The sequence below is a fragment of the Acinonyx jubatus genome, chromosome C1 (genome assembly GCF_027475565.1).
Source record: "Acinonyx jubatus isolate Ajub_Pintada_27869175 chromosome C1, VMU_Ajub_asm_v1.0, whole genome shotgun sequence".
Taxonomy (NCBI): Eukaryota; Metazoa; Chordata; class Mammalia; order Carnivora; family Felidae; genus Acinonyx; species Acinonyx jubatus.
This window is the reverse complement of record NC_069381.1, coordinates 141,679,747-141,701,236: the sequence shown is the minus strand read 5'-3', so window position 1 is coordinate 141,701,236 and position 21,490 is coordinate 141,679,747.

Here is a 21,490-nt window from a genome sequence, read left to right as displayed (position 1 = left end):
AATAGAGCCACAAGAAGCTACAGATTATGCACTTGCCCTTGCAAGATGATGAGGATAGGTTGACCACTATATTAGCCTATTTAATTTATTATAATGAAAATACACTTTAATATGTTTAAGAACAAAATAAAAACTTCCATCAGAAGAAGATTCAACAACTTTTTATCAGTAACACTGCTTAGAAATCATACATTTTTCAGCATGATAATTCTGAAGGCTGAAGGGTACAGCAATCTCATAGTATCCTCAGAAGGGGATCACATGGAATAGAAAGGTTGGTGGCACAGAACCCCTGAGCTCTCATCGTATTTTGAGAGATGCCAAAACAAAATTCCCCAAAAATATTTCTCCCTGGAAAATTGATTTTACAGTCTCTGCTTCTACTCTTCTAAAGCAGGGGTGGTAAACTATAACCCATGGCCCAAACCTGGCCTGCTGTTTTCATAAACAAAGTTTTGTTGGAACATAGCTACACCCATTTGTTTACTATGGTCCAAGCCTGCTCTCACACTACGTAGTCAGATTGAATAACTGTGACAGAGACTGTGTGGCCTGCAGAATCTAAAATATTTACCATCTGACACTTCACAGAAAATGTTTGCCTCTCCCTGTTCTAAAGAAAGACATAGCTAGGTACCCAAAATATATTACAAAGTTGCCCTTATAACCCAACTTCTCCTCTGTCTAATATAAATTCTGCTTGAACTCAATTTAACTCTCTTATTTTGACCTTGGTTGAAATGAAGAACTACCACAGAATATCATCAGTAACATTTATTTGCACTGAAATCTGTTAGCAAACAATCAACTCTGCCTTTCTTCGCTGAAACTCCCAACTTTTATTTTCTGCTAATCATAGTCCCTACATAAGGATTTTTTTAAATTTCTGTACTTTTGCCTTTATTTATTTTTTAAATATGAAATTTATTGTCAAATTGGTTTCCATACAACAGCCAGTACTCATCCCAACAGGTGCCCTCCTCAATGCCTACATAAGCATTTGAATCAAATTAAAGACCTTTCACAGCTACATACCTAATTCTCTGAACAACTTAAATCTCATAAAAACCCCACTTGTTTTTAAACTTCTTTCAATCATGGTAAAACTGACCTATAAAGACTCTCATACTGAACAAAATGAAATTTTCTTTTATACCTTTACAGATCACATCACCAATAACTTTTGTAATTCACCGTAAATAGTATTTCCTTGGGAAATTATTGCCTTTCTTAGTACTGTCTGATGTGATATTTCTTGTGTTAATAGTCTCCACCATGCCTTTCCCGATTTTTCCCAGTGAATACATATTATAATACAGACATTTGCCTACATAGTTAGGTTATTCTAGCATTGATGGAGCAAATAGGTTCAATTAATGCCAGTGTCAGCTTTTAACATATACTCGGGTAGAAACATCTCCAATGATTATTCCCCCAAATATATAATTTTCTTCTTTAATTAACTTTAGGAAAAAAAATAATTACTTAAAATGGAAATTTAAAAAAAAAAAGTTTCCCTTTATTCCAGCAATAACCAGCTAGAAAGTGTATTGGAAAGTTACGCCCTGCATACAAACAGCAAAGGATAAATATTTCACATCTAAATAGAAATTTGTAATATGAACATAGAAATACAACTGTAAAATTCTTCTTAAAAAAAAACTTTAAAAAAGTGAATCAATGGGGATATGATGGCTATTTTTATGTGTCAACTTGACTGGGCTGCAGGGAGCCCATATAGTTGGCCAAACATTATTTTGTGTGTTTTTGTGCGATTGTTTTTGGATGAGATTAACATTGAAATAGACCGAGTAAAGCAAATTGCCTCCTTAATGTGGATGGGACTCAATCAGTTGAAGGGCTGAATAGAACAAAAAGGCTGATAATAATCGCCCAAGTAAAAGAGAATTCTTCCTCACTGATTGACTTGAACTAAAGTAATGGCTCTTTGTGATCTCTAGCCTTCCAGGCTTCAGACAGGAGCTACACCATCAGCTCTCCTGGTTTTCAGGCCTTTGGAGTGTGACTGGAACTAAACCATCAGTTCCTCAGGGTCTTAAACTTGCTGACTCACCTACAGATCTTGGGACTTGCCTGCTTCATAATCATATATAATAATATACAAATACACATCCTATTGATTGATTCTGTTTCTCTGGAGAACTCTGACTCATACAGGGGAGAAATACTATGTTCCAATTTTTAGCCTGAGTCCCACTTATTAAAAAAAAAATCAACCCCGTTAGAATAGGGAGGTATAAAGTTGTTAAGTAGGCAACTGAAAAGGTGAAAAGGTAAAAAGAATCACAGAGATAGCAACTTCAGAAACAGTTACAACCCCTAGGGCTGAAGAAACAAAGGGGAGATGCTGGATTTATTAACACTGAGAAGTTTGAGGACAGGGTTTCAAAAAGATGAAACTCAGACCTTTGAGAAAGGGGCACTGGCAGTTGGTGCTGGGGCCTCTGGGGAGATATACAGAAGACGATTCTGTGGGGGTTGGGAAATCTGCAAAGTGGATACAGTCACTGCTACAACTCCTCTGCTACATAGGCAGAAGGAATTACTGCTGCCAAAGGGGAGAGGTGTTACTAGGGAGAAGCTCACGGGAACAGAAGTCTACCAGGAGCCCACAGGAAGCAGATGAGAAGGAGAAAGTCCCTTGACCCTCTTTTAGCCTTGCAGCCTCCCTCTAGGACTCCCTATGGGCAGAGTCTGACACAGAGCAGCTGGCAAGGAGGCAATGTGGCTTTCAGAGATTTGTTTTAGCTCCAGGATCCCAAGGTGGAGTATAGAGGAGTAGGGTTGGGATTGAGAGATAACAAACAGCATAGCAAATGGTACAACTGATGTCCATTTCCCCCAAGTACATTTATAGATATAAATGGCTTGCGGTGGTACAATGATGGTAATTTAAAATATTTTAACTGTCTACATCTAGCCTTAGAAGTCTAATAGAGTTCACCAAGTGAATACGTGCAAAGAAGACATTTTTATTCCTCCTGTCCTATCTGTTCAGCACCCCTGCATCATCAGCTTCTTCCTCCTTATTTTTTTAAGAACATACCTAATTAGGGGTGCCTGGGTGGCGCAGTGGGTTAAGCGTCCGACTTCAACCAGGTCACTATCTCGCGGTCCGGGAGTTCGAGCCCCGCGTCAGGCTCTGGGCTGATGGCTCAGAGCCTGGAGCCTGTTTCCGATTCTGTGTCTCCCTCTCTCTCTGCCCCTCCCCTGTTCATGCTCTGTTTCTCTCTGTCCCAAAAATAAATAAACGTTGAAAAAAAAAAGAACTTATCTAATTATTCATGCCAAAATTTTATACTTTTATCTCCACCTCTATCCTTAATCCATCCAATTCTAACCCAATCCAATGCTACTACCTAGGTGCAAGCCCCTAGCATATATCCTGGATACGAAATAGCTTTCCTATCTAGTTTCCCTTCTTAAGCTATTGCTCACACTCCCAACTGCCAATTTTTCACAAAATAGTTACAGTGGTTATTTCAAAGTAACAATTAAGTAATGTCATTCTCTGCCTTAAAAGTCTCCAAAAGTTTGCCTTAGTTTGGGTTTCCCCAGAGGCAGATCTTCTTTCAGCATAAGCAGGTAAAGATTGGCAGTACAAAGAGTTCACTTGACAGGTAACCCCAAAGAATACTAGTAGGAGACTGGGGATGTAAGATTTAGAAAGGGAGGAAGTCATAAACACTGCATTACCAAGCAAGCTACCACTATAAGCAAGTGGGGATGAATCCCCTGGGGAATTCCAACAGCCAGTGTAGGACACGGGCTTCGTGTTACTCTGGATGGCCAAAGATTCCAGTTCTTGTTAATCATTTTAAGGGGTAGTGGATGGGGACTGTAGGCACTAATTCTGCAGCATATCCAGCTTGCTATTCTTTCAGGTGGAGCAGGCCACAATAGACAGATTGAGTAAACAAGCACTCAGATAAAGAACCATAGACGTTGGTGGTTAGAAATCAGCCCCGAGTGCCTAGAATTGTTAAGTTCCAAGAGATTGAAGATGGGACACTGAGAGCTACAAATCAGTGCAACTTTGTATCTCCATGATCCATTAATCTCTTCCTTAATCTCAAGAAAATGGCTTGCTATATTTTTTACATACATATAGACACACAACAGTAGGAGTCCATTCCTATAATTGATCCCAAAGCTAAAACTGATATATATCTATCACTGCTTCTATAGTCTCTTTAACCTTGGTCAGCATTTCTGCTGGTCTAAGTCAGATATCTTCAGCCTCAGCATTATTAATATTTGGGGACAGATAATTCTTTGGCTATGGGAAATGTCTTGTGCATTGTAGAATGTTAAGCCCAGGCCTCAACTGACTAATGCCAGTAGCATACCTCTTCCTAAGTTGTGATCACAAAAATGTCTCCAGATATTGCCAAATTTTCTTAGGATGGTGGGGGGGAGGGGGAACTACCCCCCACACTCATGAAGAATCACTGGGTGAATAGCCTACTAGGTCATCATTACCATCTGTCCTTAGGGGCCTAAACCTCTCGTTGTTGTCACGTTGTAGCTCTAATTGCCAAATCATAGCATACAAGAGATAAGACTCCGTGAATTCCCTGAGTTTCAGGCATAACTATGTCTGCTACCATTATATAACACTAGACCTATTTCTTCATGGAGATCAGGCTCAATTCTTCTTGCTAGTAAATAATTCCTTTCTTTATCAGCAGGTCCACTGGTATGAGGGGTTTGTAAGTTACCATACAGTCCCTGGATTTTAGGTTTCACAGAACTTGATCTGTGTCTCCTGGTAGAAGTCCTTATCATCCCATGCCTGGAACCAAGAACTCTATTCTAAAACAACCTAAAGTTGTAGAAGTGAAAAGTAAAAACTAACAGTGAGATACATCACTCCAACTTCTACATCTCTATTCCCAGACCCAATTATTCTACCCGCTGGAAGACAACACCATATAATAGTCATTGACTCAAAATATATACTGCAACTTGAAAGAGAATGCCCCAACTCCATAAGGCCGGTATTCTAAATACACCCTTGAGGGGCTATCTGTATTAGTTTTCTATAACTGCAAACAACTGACCACAAACTTAGTGGCTGAAAACAATTCCCATTTATTACCTCATGGTTCTGCAGGTTAGAAGTTCAGCATAGCTTGGCTGGGTTCAGGGTATCACAAGACTGACATCAAAGTGTTGGCTGGGCTGCGTTCTTATCTAAGCTCTGGGGGGAAATCCACTGCCAAGTTCATTCAGGTTATTGGCAGAATTTAGTTCCTTGTGGTTTTAGGACTAAAATCTCTGTTCCCTTGCTGAATGTTATCTGGGTGCCACATTCATCTCGTCAATGGTGTTCACATTCCTTGCCAAGTGGCAGGAACAGTATATCAAATCATTCTTGTACTTTGCATTTCTGACTTTCTCTTCTGTCACTGAAGAGAGAAAACTGTCAGTCTGTGAGGCTCATGCAATTAGCTCCACCCAGATAATCACCCTATCTTAAGATCAACAGATTTGGGATATTAATTACATACACAAAATCCCTTTATAGGAAAACCTAGATTAGTGTTTGATTGAATAACTGGGAGAAGGTATATACATATCAGGGGCTTGGAATCTTGGGGATCCATCTTAGAATTCTATTCTAATGCACTCTCAATCTACCAGCTTCTCCATGATATGGTAGAAGGCAGGAGCAGTGGGTGCCATGGCCATATGCCTATTGTCATACTTCCTTCAAAAAAACCAAACAAATGAAAAGTGGATTCCTTGGTCCAAGAATGTATCATGCTGGATATCATCCTGATAAATGAAATACTCTGTGAACTTATGAATAGTAATGCTAGCTAGGTCACCGTCGGCATGAAAGGTAAACCCCTATTGATAATATGTATCTATCTAAATAATGAAGAACTGATGGCCCACTATGGGTGGATGTAGTCTGATATAATGAGTTTGTGCTAACTTCTTGTTAACCTGGAAGAATGGGGTCTCAGAGTTTTTCTCTGAGGCTGGTTATACGCTCAGCATCGCAGGAGTTAGATCAGCCTCGGACACATGCATGTGCTCTATCTGTGTTTCCAGTGCCTCTCCATTTTATGTCCATTGTGCAAGCAATGGAGTGGTTGAGGGTAGAAGCTGGCTGATCTCAGGAGATGGAATTCATCACCAATTATTTAGTATGGTGGATTATTCCTGGTAGTCATTAATGTAACACAAAAAGATCTGCATATTTTGTGCAGACCATAGATCTGCCCACATGCTTCTTTCCCAGACCTCATTTGATTGGGTCTTCAAGGGTTTCTCCTTCTGGTTTCCTGACCAATCAACCAAACTATGTTCAACTAGCTAGAAATCTGTGTATATCCTTAATTTTAACAACTTCTCTTTCCCTTCTAAAGTGATAACTAGGTATCCTGCTCAAAGTTCCACCAACTGGAAGGATTTTCCCTATTGGGGACTTTAAGGACCACCAGTACCTAGAGCTATAGTGTATTGGTAATCCATTTTAAGCTTTCAGCATTACTAGGAGCCAATTCATCTTTTTTTCAAAATAGGTTTTTTTTTTTGAGATATAAAGCATGAACCATACAATTCGCCTGTTTAAAGTGTACAATGCAATGGCTTTTAGTATATTCTCAAAGCTGTGCATTTATCATCACAATCCATTTTAGAACATTTTCATTACCCCAAAAAGAAAGCCCTTATCCATCATCCCTAAAACTTTCAGCTGCTCTAGCCCTAGAAAATCACTAATCTGCTTCCTGTCTCTATAGATTTACCTACCCTGGACATTTAGTATAAATTAAATCATAAAATATGTGATTTTTGTGACTGGCTTCTTTCACTTAGCATAATGTTTTCAAGACTTATCTACGTTGTAGCTTGTATTCATTCATACTTAATTTATTTTTAAGACTACTAATATTCCATTTATGGATATATCACATTTTTTCTCTACTCATCAGTTGTTGACATTTGGGCTGTTTTCACTTTTTGGCTACAACAAATGATGGTTCCATGGACATTCAGGTGCAATTTTTGTGTGGGTCAATATACCTTAGAACTTGGCCAAATTTTTCTCCTTCATCAGATGGTCCTATTAAATATTCCATGAAACCCTGCATGTGATTACAGTGAGGGACAGCCATTGGTACAACAGAGACCATGAAGCTCTGAACCATCAGCTTAGAACGGATCCCAAATGAAGCACTTCTTTTGTATGGTGGATTGTTGCTGCTCCTACCAGATCTTATAACTTGGTGAATGAAACAACTAGCTTACCATGGAAACTCCAGTTACATAGACATTTGATGTTCTGTCATCGAGATACTCTCTCTACCAAGGCCTAATACCACAGCAGGAGACGCTTTTAGAACAGTGAAGAATTCTCTTCTCAAAATATATGACATTGCTCCAGAATCCAAGGAATCTGCTTGGAGAATCTTCTACTGGAGCTCGCCTGAGACTCAGCATGCTGCCACTGTTTACCACAGATACTTCTAGAACTCTGGAATTTGCCAGATCACACGGACCAAAAAGCAAAATTGCTTACACCACAATTTGAACTTGCCACAAAATTGTCTCTAGCTATAGATCCTACTCAAAACTTGACATCCTTCTGAGTAGCCGGATAAATGGATCAGAGAAATACTTCTATGTGTAACACCAGCAGTGTCTGCTACAGTTTTCTTTGTATTTAAACCTCAAAGCTGAACAATATGTGGCATGGCATGGAAATCACTTCATGAGCTGCCCTTCCTCACCTCAGCTTCTATCACTCTCCTTTTGCTTACCATGACTTTATTACTGCTTCTAGAACGTGCAAAATTTGACCCATCTTCAAGCCTTTATAAATTCTGTGTCTCTGACCAGAATGCTCTGCACATAAATCTCCTCAGATTGGCTCCTTTGCAGGAATCATGTCTCTGTTCAAACGCCTTCACATTTTGCTGACTGCCTCTGACGTAGTTCTTCCCTCCATTTACTTCTTGCTTTGAATTCTTTTACATTCTATTTCATTTCTTTATAGAAATTATATTTGAAATTATAGCACATATGTATCCATTCACTTATTTATTTTCTTCCATAAGAATGTAAATTTTACAGAAGCATGGAACTTTCCTGACTGGCTCACTGGTATATGTTTTCCATCTAGCACACAGGCTGAATGAGTGAATGAAGAAAATAGACGAATTGTCATGGATAGTCATTTTATAGAAAGAATCAATTGACATTTTAACTGAATAAATAAACGTATCCTACTGTGTAGGCTTTAAAAACTCAGGTTGGTATTAGAATAAAGAATCTCAGGTGTGAAGTATTTTCTTAATATAAAAGAATAAACCTTTAGCACATTTTAATGGAACACAATAATAGGAGTTGAGGCCTATAACAAAATCTTGCCTTAGGATTTTATGACAAGTAACTATTTGAAGAAATTTTTTTTTTGATGCTCCATTATGTTTAGGGCAAAAAATATTCAGAATGGAAACATTCTTAAATTAAGACATGCAGAGTTTTTGACTTTACTTAACCAGACCTGCATACCCCACTTAGAGCTATTAACTAAAAGTATTCAGGATTTGCATCTTTGGAGAGTATGAGTCTGAAGAAGTACATCTTAGTGGTATTAACAATTATGACTTTCTCATTTGGAAGGTTTATTTGAAGATGTATATATCCCTTAACTTCGTTGTTAGGCTCGACTTGAATGGAATGAGATGAAAGTAAATTCTCAATGTTTCCCCAAATGTCCCCAGACACTTCACCTAAGTTTATACACACCAGGTGTATACACAACAAGATGGGTGTACTAACTCTAGGTTGAGGGAAAGATGAGTGAACAGAAAGAGTGTACAAAACCCAATTTTGTTTTTTCACAAGCTCAATAGAAGACAACAGTGTCAATAGATTTATAGTGCCCAGAACTGGGACATAGATAACACTATCTATTTTGTACTGCTCAGACTCTCCAAATGAACTCTGTTCCCATTAAGAGATATATCAGCCAAATGTAGCCTATATGTAAGAGAACTGTCAGGCTAGAGAAGGATTTGGAAACAGTGACAGAAGACGGGGCGTGTATCACAAACATCAGGCAAAAGCTTGTGTGGGAGCATGGTAGCTGTCTTTAGTACATAAAGAGCACTTATATATAGAACTAAGAATAATTAATATTTACAGGAAGTTGGATTTTCGTTCACTCTGCGGTGACTCTTTCTGACAAGTACAAGTGTCTTAACGTGATATGAAGAGCCCTGTTCAACTCTTCCCCATCCCCTTTTATGACATTGAATTTTCTACCTCAGACTATGAAAAGAATAAAAAATATATATTTAAGTAATTCAATTTGGCCATTTTATACTATAATGGTAGATATACTACATACACACACACACACACACACACACATATATATATACACATATGTATATATGTATATATGTGTATATATATATACATATATATATACATATGTATATATGTGTGTATATATATATATATATATATATATATACATTTGTCCTAACATAGAATGTACAACACCAAGTGTGAACCTTAATACAAACAATGGACTTTGGGTCCAAACATAACAATATTTCAAGGCAGCTTCATCGATTATAACAAAGTGAGCACTCTGATGGGGAATGTTGATAATAGGGAAAGGCATGTATGAGTGAGAGCAGGAAGTATATGAGAAATTTCTGTACCTTCCACTCACTTTTGTTAAGACTCTAAAACTGCTCAAAAAAAAAAAGTCTACTGATTTTTTTTTTAATTCAGTTGGGCCAGAATTAGGGATCAAGATTAGAGTTCATAAAGACTGAGTCAGAAGGTCTTTGAAACTGTGTGGAGAGAACATGGAAATGAAAGCAACCAGGGACATTGATTGGTAGACAGTAAGGGAGAAGAGGTGGTCCTGGCCGGTTTTATTACATTTTGGACACGGTAAAGAGATTTCAAAGGTGGCTGCAGTATCTCCAGTCCTACAACTTTGGCAATGAGACTCCGTGGCTCCTCAAATCAAGATATGAAGTCTATTTCTGCTTCCCTCCACTTCATCTCTTGCAGCCAGACTGCTTGTGACTTGTTTTAATAAATAAAATGCGGAAGAAGCAATGATGTGTCTGTTCTGAGCCTAGACTTTAAGATGCCTGGCAGCTTCTGTCTTCGCTCATGAAAGGGACCTGCTGTGCTACAAGGAGTTACAGATTAGCCTGCTGGAGAGAGGGCCACAGAGAGTCTGAAGGATGAGACGCCACATGAAAGAGAGAGTTGATGAGGAAGGACCAAAGTGCCAGGAAGCCAACCTTGAATCTTTAGGCCCAGCCCAGCTGCCAGATGAATGCAACTGAATGAGTGACCTCGCTGACTATATGTAAATTACAGGAACAGCCTTGCTGATTCTTGCCCAAATTCCTGACCTACAGAATTATGGGAAATGAAAATTATTGTTGTTAAAAGCCCTCAAATTGAGGGGTTATTTGTTCTACATTTATGGACACCTGAAACACTAGGTGTTTATGATCAGAAAATGTTTTGTGTCAGATTGAGATTTGTAGCCACTGGTGATATTCAATACCCTATGCACAGGTTAGGTAAAGATGGACTAAATGCCCTTTGAGGTTCTCTCTGATACTTAACTACTATAGGAACTTTCTTCCAGGTCCTCTGCTTTTAGGGGGAAAATGAGATAAAGTGTGTTTTCCCCTATAAACCATAATGAGGCTATTACAGACTGACAACTTGTACCCCACCCCCCAAATTCATATGTTGAAGCCTTGACCCTTAATGTGATGGTATTTGGAGATTTCTTTTGAGAGGTAGTTAAGGTTAGATTAGGTCATCAGGTTGAGGCCTTAATGATGAGATTAGTGGCCTTAAAAGAAGAGGAAAAACTATTCCTCTCTCCTTCCCCCTCTCTCTCTTTCCCCTTCCCTTTTTTCCCTTTTTTGGTGTGGTGGGTGGGGTGTTATGGGGTGTGGTGTGGTCGAGTGTGGTGGGGTGGGGTATGGTGGAATGTGGTGTGGTGTGTGTGTACCCCAAAGAAAGGCCGTGTAAAAACACAGCCAGAAGTCAGCTATGTGTTACACTCATCCACACCTTCCTACCTCTACTTCAGTAATATTATTCTGCTCATTTGTAATAGACAAGTGTATACTTAGATTCTGAGCCCCTGAAAAAATAGATAAGAGTTCAAAATTCATACACAGCCTCTAATCTAAGTAAGAAATGATAATGCAATGATGAACACAATAAGAATTCAGATTTCTGTAAAAAGTTGATAAGAAATGAAGCATATAGACAAAAAGAAAAAAAGATGAGATAAAGGGAGAAAAATCATTCTGAAATTTTTAATATATTTCAATCTATCGACAATATTGGTGAATAAGATAACACAAAAACTGTATGTCTGTATGTAAAATGGTTTGGAAATTTGTAAGGATACAGAAAACCTGGAGGATCTTTTATAGTCAACATTCCTATAAGATATTACCATTTACATAAGGTAAGAAAGGGAATACTTTGTGTGCACAGGGAAGGCAGTATATAAATGTAGAGAGAAATTGCCAGTGTGCTCCAGATAATATCAGAATAGAAAAAGCACTGGGTTTTCTTTGCCTCTACCTCAGATAAGGAAAGAAATAAGGGCACAGTATTAAAGGAAAAGGAATATAAATTAGGGTTGGGTAGGAAAATAATCTGTAAAGATGGACACAGAGAAATAAGCCTTTCCTTCTCTCTATTATGTTTTGGATGCAAAGTAAATAGGGTAAGAATGGGGTGTAAAAAACTAAAATTATTGCTTTTGATTATAAAGAAATGGCATAGGGAAACATTTATAATAGTAAGTGAGATTTTCTTATCCTATCCTTCTCACTGGTATTTTGGGACTTTTAGTTTCATTTCTCCTTCTTTACAAGACTTCCATCTTTATCATATTTTTACAAAAAAAAAATCGGAGAGATTTGCAAGAAAAACTCAGCAGTGAAGGAAACAAAAATAACTTATGTTTGTATAACTTTGCCTCTTTTGCATCACATAAATACGTAGATAGGTTTACACTCAATATAGAATGTTCAAAGTGGTTTACTAATGGCAGTCCTACACACTGTATACAACTCAAATGCCCATCAAAAGGAGAGTGCATAGTGGTGCCTGGGTGGCTCGAGTGGTTAAACTTCCCACTCTGGATTTTGGTTCAGGACATGATCTCACAGTGAGTTCGAGCCCCGCATTGGGCTCTGTGCTGACAGTGTGGAGCCTACTTGGATTCTCTCTCTCTCCCTCAGTTCTTCACCTGTTTGTGCTTTCTCTCTCTCTCTCCCTCTCTCAAAATAAATAAATAAACATAAAAAAAGGAGAATGGATATATGCATTGAGGGATATTCATACACTGAGCTATGACATAACAATAAAAAATAATCTATTGTATTAGTAAAATACAGCTATTTGCAGGTATAGTGAAAAACAACACCAACCAAATACAGGTACAAGAAAAAAGATGAATGAAACTCATAGATTTATTGAGTAGAAAAAAAAACGAAGACACACAAAAGAGTTCATGTTGTATAATTTCATTTAGAGAAAGTTCAAGAACAGGTGAAATTAACTGATGATGATAGAAACCAGAATAGTGGTTATTTGTTGGAGGTGGGGGTGTACATAAGATGGGGAACAAAGGAATCTGATAGAATCCTAGAAGTGTTCTATATCTTGATCAGGGCGGTGATTAAAATAATGTAAACATGTGCAAATAATTGTTAAACTGCCCAATTAAGAGTAATGGACTTTACACACTTTACTATATGTATATTATATCTTAACTTAAAAGGAGATAGCAATTGAAAGTACGTAGAGACTCTGTGGCAAAAGTGTTAATTCTGAAGAACCCTGGTGTGAGCACTTCAAAAGAAAGACTGTTGTTCCCCAGAGCAGCTGAGCCTGAGAAACAAAAAGAGGTTTGTGTAACTGACAATTGGAAGAATCGTCCTGCATATATTAAGACATCACAGGCAGAGAAAACAAATAGTGGTTTCAATTATGAGCCCTAAATAAAGAGCCACAAGGGTGGAAGTTCCAAATTGTGGGCTTTGGCTTGCAATTTATCTGCTTCTCACATGGGCAGCTCTACGTTGCAACTTCTAACAATGGTAGTTGCGGCGATTTATTTGTTCAACAATGGTGAGTAATTCTTCTAAGAAATTCAGAAGAACAGCTAATAAGAAAATATATGTAAAAAGTAATTACCAGGAAAAAGCAGAATACAAATAAGACATGGATAAAGGCAATAAAGATAAAGGCAATAAAGACAGATAATTGCTATGATTACACTTTAAATTTGATTCAGTTTCTCAGCAGCCAGTGAACAGAGGTAAAGCTAATCAGTTTTTTTTTTAATTCTCATTGTCAGGTAAGAAGACAAATATCAGTCCCCCTAAAGGAAATAAAAGTTGGTCTGGAATTAAATTTATGTCTAAATCACCCACTGAATCCAACAAGATGGTGAAGTAGAAGTAGAAACATCGTTGAATTGAAATGAAAACACCAGGATTTTGGTCAAGAACTCATCACTGTGCAGTTAGGTAATTCCAAACTTTATGAACCACAACTTCCCTGTCTTTAAAATCACAATGGGGACACCTGGGTGGCAACCTTGGTGGTTGAGCGTCCAACTCATGATTTCAGATCAGGTCACGATCTCACGGCTTGTGAGTTCAAGCCCCACGTCAGGCTCTGTCTGCACTGACAGTGTGGAGCCTGCTTGGGATTCTCTGTCTCCCTGTCTCTCTGCCCCTCCCCCACTCACTCTCTGTCTCTCTCAAAATAAACTTACAAACTAAAATAATAATGATAATAACATTAACAGGTAACATAAATATGCTTGATATGTGCTGGGTGCTGAGTTAATTCAATCTTCACTAAAGCCTCACTAATAAGGGCCCTTATACCCATTTTACTGATGATGGAGTTAGGGGTAAGAGAAGATAAATAACTGGCTCCAAATCAACATGTAGTAAAACAAAGATAATCAATTCTTTTCTAACCTAATTCAGCAAGTGATTATGCAAATCACATGTGATGCTTGGTTAGTCTTACTGAAAGTACTCTGCTGTGTGAAAAATTAAAATTCACAAGAAACTATTTTGTACCTATTTATAAGCAAAGCATTTTACTAGACAAATTGGAGTCCACAAAAATGCAAATGGTATTCTGTCTTGATTTAATAAAGGATCACCCCTCTCTAAAAGCAACAGCCATGACAGACCCTCATATAAGAAGGTCTTCCCTTGACTCCATCTATTTGCATGCTTTTCCATTCTGCTGATCTTTTCCACAGCCTCATTATCTTCTTCTTCTTCGGTTCTCACTCCCTGGCCTTCCTTGTTCTACCTGGTATTAATTGAAATAATGAATGCTATTGTACAATGACAAAGATTTAAGCAAAACAGAACCTAAGGAAGTGCATTCAGAGCACTTGTGGTGAGGGTAAACCACAATAATTATAACTTTATTATATAAAATTTCTTAAAATGCAACACAGATTAGCAATGACTTAATCAGACTAAAGAGAGTAAGGAAAACTGAAGACAGTTATACACACATTTTAAATATTTTTTCTTTCTCCGATGTAATCGGAGGGAGTCTTCAGGTCAAAAGGGGGAATTTTCAGCTAAGAAATATTATAGCACATTTGTATGTGAATGGGAATAACTGATTAGAAAGGGAGAGATTGTTGATGCAAAGGAAACAGAAGTTATTTGAAACACAAAAATCCCTGAATAAGCAAGAGGAGATGGGGTCCAATGCATAAATCGAGGGGTTGATCTTTAACAGGTATAGAGGTGGGTCATCCATTGTAACAGTGGAGAAAGCAAAATACAAAGGAGCAAGACATAATGTTGGCTGTCTCCAAAACTACTATTTGCTCCTTCATCCCTTCTATCCTAACTCAAATTATGCTAAGATATGCCTAGGATCGATTTACCCCCTTCTATGGACTAACCAACCATATTTAGTTTTGGGCAACAATTGGTTCAGGGGTAGGTATACGATGTAATATACTCAAAGAGATACCAGAGACAGTTTATTGAAAACTGTGCGGAACTTTTTTCCGCCTTGATTAAAAAGGAGAGACATTCAAGGGGAAACTCCTGCTCTCCCTGTATGGGCATATTAGGACATGATGTTGGAGTTGTGACAGCTATCTTACAATCAAGAGGAGCACAGAGGAGCTCCCCCAGACTCTCACATTTTCGAACTGCAGAATTACCCATCCTGGAAACCACATATCTCTGTTTTTCTTTAATGTGATATTTAAAACCCTATTTTAAAACAGATTTTAGTAGTGTATTGTGCTGTTTGTTGACAAAAGCATCATAACTGGTTCAATTAACAATGGGTGCATGTAGACGGATGCTAAAAGATTTGCTGATAAAAAGAGATGAGTATTCTCTCCCAGGGCCTTCTAGGTTATCAGTGGAGTAAGAATAGCTTTTACTGACTGTAAAGAAAGTGAGAGGGTTTAAGATATTTGAGAAAAGGGAAATATGAAAGTCCTTCTGGTGGGTAGGCAAGTAACTTTACTAGGGAAATATAAGGCGTCTTAGCACTCCTGAATGCCCACTGAAGATTAGGGACTATAAATTTAAAGTGCAAAACAGTTAGCATGGTTCTGTTGTTTCTTCAGACACGTTCAGATATTCAGGTGCGTGCGCAGAGTAAGCAGAATGATGAGCTTAATCAGGTTTGACACTTTGCCAGGCAAGTTTTGAAACCACTAGAGGAAGGCAGAGGAGTCAAGGGTCTCTACAAGGGAGTGATTAAAGTGATTAATCATGGAGGCTAGCATGAGTAAAGGGAAAATTGAGAATAAGATAAGGCAGATGACAGTGAAGAATAGTTTGGGTCAAAGGATTGGATATTTCAATGGAGGCAAAAGAATTGTTAGAGAGAAGAAGCTAAAGTGAATTTGAAAGAGAGCATGTAAGTGGTCAGAGTAGGGTACTTATGCATGAGAGTTTCGAGAGGCTAAATATTGGATACATCAATAAAATGGAGGGTAAAGTTACATGGAGTAATAATAGGCATCAAGTCAGAAAGGGAGTGAGCTAGGGACTCATGTTTCACAACCAAAAGAAGAACCTTAAAACCTTGAGATGACAGAAGAACCACCAGATCTAGCCTGAAATCAAGCACTCCAAAAGGACTGCCAATGAAAAAAAGGAACAGAAAGGAGAAATGACCTGCAAGTGGTAATGAGAAATAAGGAGGACGATACACACTGCCAGGCCCAATGGTAGTGGGATGTGGCACAAAAAGAGATTGAGAATACTCCAGGAAAAAGCTGTTTTACGAACTTCAGTTTCCTTAACTATAGAACGTTGCTAATATTGACTTTCTAGAGCAGTCCGAGGATAAAATGAGATAACATATAAGACAAGAGAGCTGTCAGCATTATAAATAGAACAAAAAACAGTCATATCCCTGTAACTCACATTTTAGAGTGTCTACCACAGTATTAAATATTGCTCTTTTGGCTATTTGTATTGACTTTTTACTCTGCTCCATGCACTCCTAAGTAGACACTGAAGAGCCAGTGATGAGAAAATTCACCTTTGTGGGGTAGCCTTAAAAGCCTCAAGTTGAGAATTCATTTGAAAATGGTTTCACATTAATAGTTCAGCCAGGCATCTACCAAAAGCATATGCAAATTTAACCAGCAAAAAAACCCCACCTCTAATCCAAGCTTCAAACTGAATTTCCATAATTAAAGATCCAAAAATTATGAACTCATGGTGAAAAAAAATCACAAAATGTACAAGAAATTGATACCATGGACAAATGGAAATACCAGACAGCATAATCTCAAGATCTCAAAACTAGATATTGGAATTATCAGACACATATTAATTATGTATAATATATTTAAAGAAATGTAATAAAATCTTGAAGATATGAGCACAGAACAAGAAACTTTGAGAATACCCAAGTTGACCTGTAAAGCAACCCATGAAAAAGAATGAGAGAATATCTAACATACAAATAATTTCAAGGTTAATGATTATTTTTTAAACTTGGGGATGGGAACACAAATGTCCACTGTATTATTACTCTTTATAACTTTCATATTTTTATAAATGTTTATAAACACACAATATTTAATATAACCACTAAATAATTATAGGCGACTCTAAAACACATCGCATAGCCATTCAAAAGGATGAAGTTAGAGTAATTAATAGACAATATATCAAAGACCTATTTTTCAGTGAGAAAAAGTTGTCAGTCAGTAATATGTACATCCTGATTGTGTTTCTATAAAGCAAATACATGAAAATTCAATTTATATTTGTAGTTATTACTACATATGTATCTGTATACCTATACATACCTGCCTATCCATCTATCATCTATCTACCTAGTATACATGTATAAGTTAGAAAAATATCTGGGAGGATTACATTAGTGTTTTACAAGTAATGGCTTACTGTGACAGAGGAGATTGCTAAAAGAAGAAATTCACTTTTTACTTTGTGAGAATACAACATGAGTCACGCATATTTAATAATGATAATGAATACTCTTATAACAATCACCCAGGTTAAGAATTTTTCCAGCCACCAAGAAGCCTATACATTCCCAGTCCCAATCACATCCCCGTTCTCCCTACAGGGTACCTACTCTCTTAACTTTTATGGTAGTCATTTTTATTTGTTTCTTTATAGTTTTATCACAAAAGCGTACATCCCTAGACATCGTAGCTTTGCCCAACTTTAAAACAAAATTTGGTATGATTTTCAGTACCTTTAATCTACAAGTTTCCCCTCCTTTCCTTTTGCCATTACAATTTATCAGTTGAAAAATCTGAGCCATTCGGCCTACACAGTGTTCCACAGTCTGGAATTTGTGGACTTCACACTCATTTGAAAGATCTACGTGTTCCTCTGTTTATTTTTTCCAAATGGACAGGTAAACTCAGAGGTTTAACATGACCCATGTTCAATCTCTTTGACAAGACTATAATGGTACTGATTTTTTTCTTAGATAGGCATATAACACATGGTTGTGTGTTGTGTGTGTGTGTGTGTGTGTGTGCACGCGTGTGAGCATGTGTGATGCTGGCAGCTTGATACTCAATGCCTAGATCCATTAATTACTTGGGATCACAAATTAATTGATATTCCAATTCTATAATTTGTTGCTTACTTTTAGTTGAATAATATTACTTTTTAGTTGAAATATTATAATAAAGAGACATTATTTATTTTTCTGTGGTTCAGGATAAATACTTATTTCTCTCCCCCTATTTATCTCTTTTTAAGAGAGCATATTGAAACCATAAAATACCTGGGAATAAATCTAACCAAAAAGGTGAAAAATCTATACACTGAAAACTACAGAAAGCTTATGAAAGAAATCGAAGAAGACAAAAAAAAGTGGAAAAAGATTCCATGCTCCTGGATAGGAAGAAAATATTCTTAAAATCTCAATACTACATAAAATAATCTACATATTCAATGCAATCCCTATCAAAATAACACCAGCATTCTTCACAGAGCTAGAACAAACAATTCTAATATTTGTATGGAACCAGAAAAGACCCCAAATAGCCAAAGCAATCTTGAAAAAGAAACCCAAAGCTGGAGGCATCACAATCCCAGACTTCAAGCTATATTACAAAGCTGTCATCATCAAGACAGTATGATACTGGCACAAGAACAGACACTCAGATCAATGGAACAGAATAGAGAACCCAGAAATGGACTCACAACCGTATAGCCAACTAATCTTTGACAAAGCAGGAAAGAATATCCAATGGAATAAAGACAGTCTCTTCAGCATGTGGTGCTGGAAAAAACTGGACAGCGACATGCAGAAGAATGAACCTGGACCACTTTCTTACACCATACACAAAAATAAGCTCAAAATGGATGAAAGACTTAGATGTAAGACAGGAAGCCATCAAAATCCTTGAGGAGAAAGCAGGCAAAAACCTCTTTGACCTTGGCCCTAGCAACTTCTTACTCAACAAGTCTCCAGAGGCAAGGGAAACAAAACAAAAATGAACTGTTGGGACCTCTTCAAAATAAAAAGCTTCTGCACAGCGAAGGAAACAATCAGTAAACTAAAAGGCAACCAACAGAATGGGAGAAGATACTTGCAAATGACATATCAGATAAAGGGTTGGTACCAAAATCTATAAAGAACTTATCAAACTCAACACCCAAAAAATAAATGATCCAGTGAAGAAATGGGCAAAAGACATGAATAGACACTTCTCCAAAGAAGACATCCAGATGGCAACCGACACATGAAAAAATCTCAACATCACTCATCATCAGGAAATACAAATCAAAACCCCAATGAGATACCACCTCACACCTGTCAGAATGGCTAACATTAACAACTCATGCTGGTGAGGATGCGGAGAGAAAGAATCCCTTTTGCACTGCTGGTGGCAATGCAAACTGGTACAGCCACTCTAGAAAACAGTATGGAGGTTCCTCAAAAAATTAAAAACAGAACTGCCCTACAACCAGCAAATGTACTACTTGGCATTTATCCAAGGGATACAGGTGTGCTCTTTCGAAGGGGCACATGCACCCCAATGTTTACAGCAATGCTATCAACAATAGCCAAAGTATGGAAAAAGCCCAAATGTCCATCGATGGATGAATGGATAAAGAAGAGGTGGTGTGTGTGTGTGTGTGTGTGTGTGCGCACGTGCGTGTGTGTGTGTGTGTATATATATATACACATATACATATATACACATATATATACATATGTATGTGTATATATGTATGTGTGTGTGTGTGTGTGTGTGTATATATATATATATATATATATATATATACACACACACATACATACGCACACACACACAATGGAGTATTACTCGGCAATCAAAAAGAATGAAATTTTGCCATTTGCAACTACGTGGATGGAACTGGAGGGTATTATGCTAAGTGAAATTAGAGAAAGACAAAAATCGTATGACTTCACTCATATGAGGACTTTAAGACACAGAACAGATGAACATAAGGGAAGGGAAGCAAAAATAATATAAAAACATGGAGGGGGACAAAACATAAGAGACTCTTCAATATGAAGAACAAACTGAGGGTTATTGGAGGGGTTGTGGGAGGGGGGATGGTCTAAATGGGTAAGGGGCATTAAGGAATCTACTCCTTAAATCATTGTTGCACTATATGCTAACTAGTTTGGATGTAAATTAAAAAATAAAATTAAAAAAAGAGAGCATATTGATGGATTTAAATCAATTTTAATTATTATCCTTATTAAAATATAAATTATCCTGTCCCTTTGGTCAGTGGAATCTTCTTCAAATTGCCTCCTTTTGACAAAACCCAAGTAATCTTTGATAGCTTCATCACCAATTTTTATAACCAGGTGTTCTAGACTTGAACTTCTCTGCCCTGGATCTACTGTCAGATATTTTTCTAAGCAGTGCTAATATTTTTTGATGGTAAGTGGTATTTTAAGACTACAACCTGGGTGCTAGGTGATATAGATTCTAATTGTTCCTGAGTTGGTCATTGTATCTGAACTCTGGTTTTAAAACTAGGAATGAATATGTGTATACACACACACACACACACAATACAATATACATATATACACATTTTATATATATATATATATATGTATGTATATGTATGTATATACACACACACATATGTCACATATATATAGATATATAAACTCTTGATTTCATACTTAAACTTCTGTTTCAAATTTAATACATAGGATTTAAAAATTAACCATTTGTATTACATCTGAATCTGCTTTCTTTCTCAAAGTGAATCAAAATCCTGGTTTTAAAGACCACTGAGGATTACAGAATTAGCAAATCCATAATTACTAATTTCCCACACATAAGTTTAGAATATCAATAATAATGTCAGCACATCCACTGAGAATTCTCCAAAAATATTTTTGGATATGTATCTTTCCCATACTTCTTCCCCATTTTTGGTGTTGTGCTACATCCACATGGTCTGAGTATACTATACTCTCTCCTTTTTAATTCTCACTTAGAATTAATTCTACATGTAACTATGTTTAATGTTCATTACTAGTTCTTATGTCAATGTCTCCCTGGTCATCTTGATTGTCTGAATGGTTGCCTTCTAGTAGTCTTCTCAGAAAAGGGAACAATATTCCCTGAGTTTTTACATTTCAACAACACTGTGTTAACTTTATGTGAAAAAGTCTATTTTGCTAGATATAAAATTTGTGGGCACATTTTCATTTCTTGAGTTATTACTCAATTTTCTTTTGGTAAAAAACATTGGTGTGTTAAAGTCTGATGATAACACAGTTTTCTTTACAAGTCGCTTGCTGTATTTTGCTATTTTCATATTAAATACAAGGTAAAATTTATAATAATTAATACAAGGATATTTAGTGTACTCTTCCTTTGATTTTTTTCCAGAGATTGCCATTATCCATAGGTTGA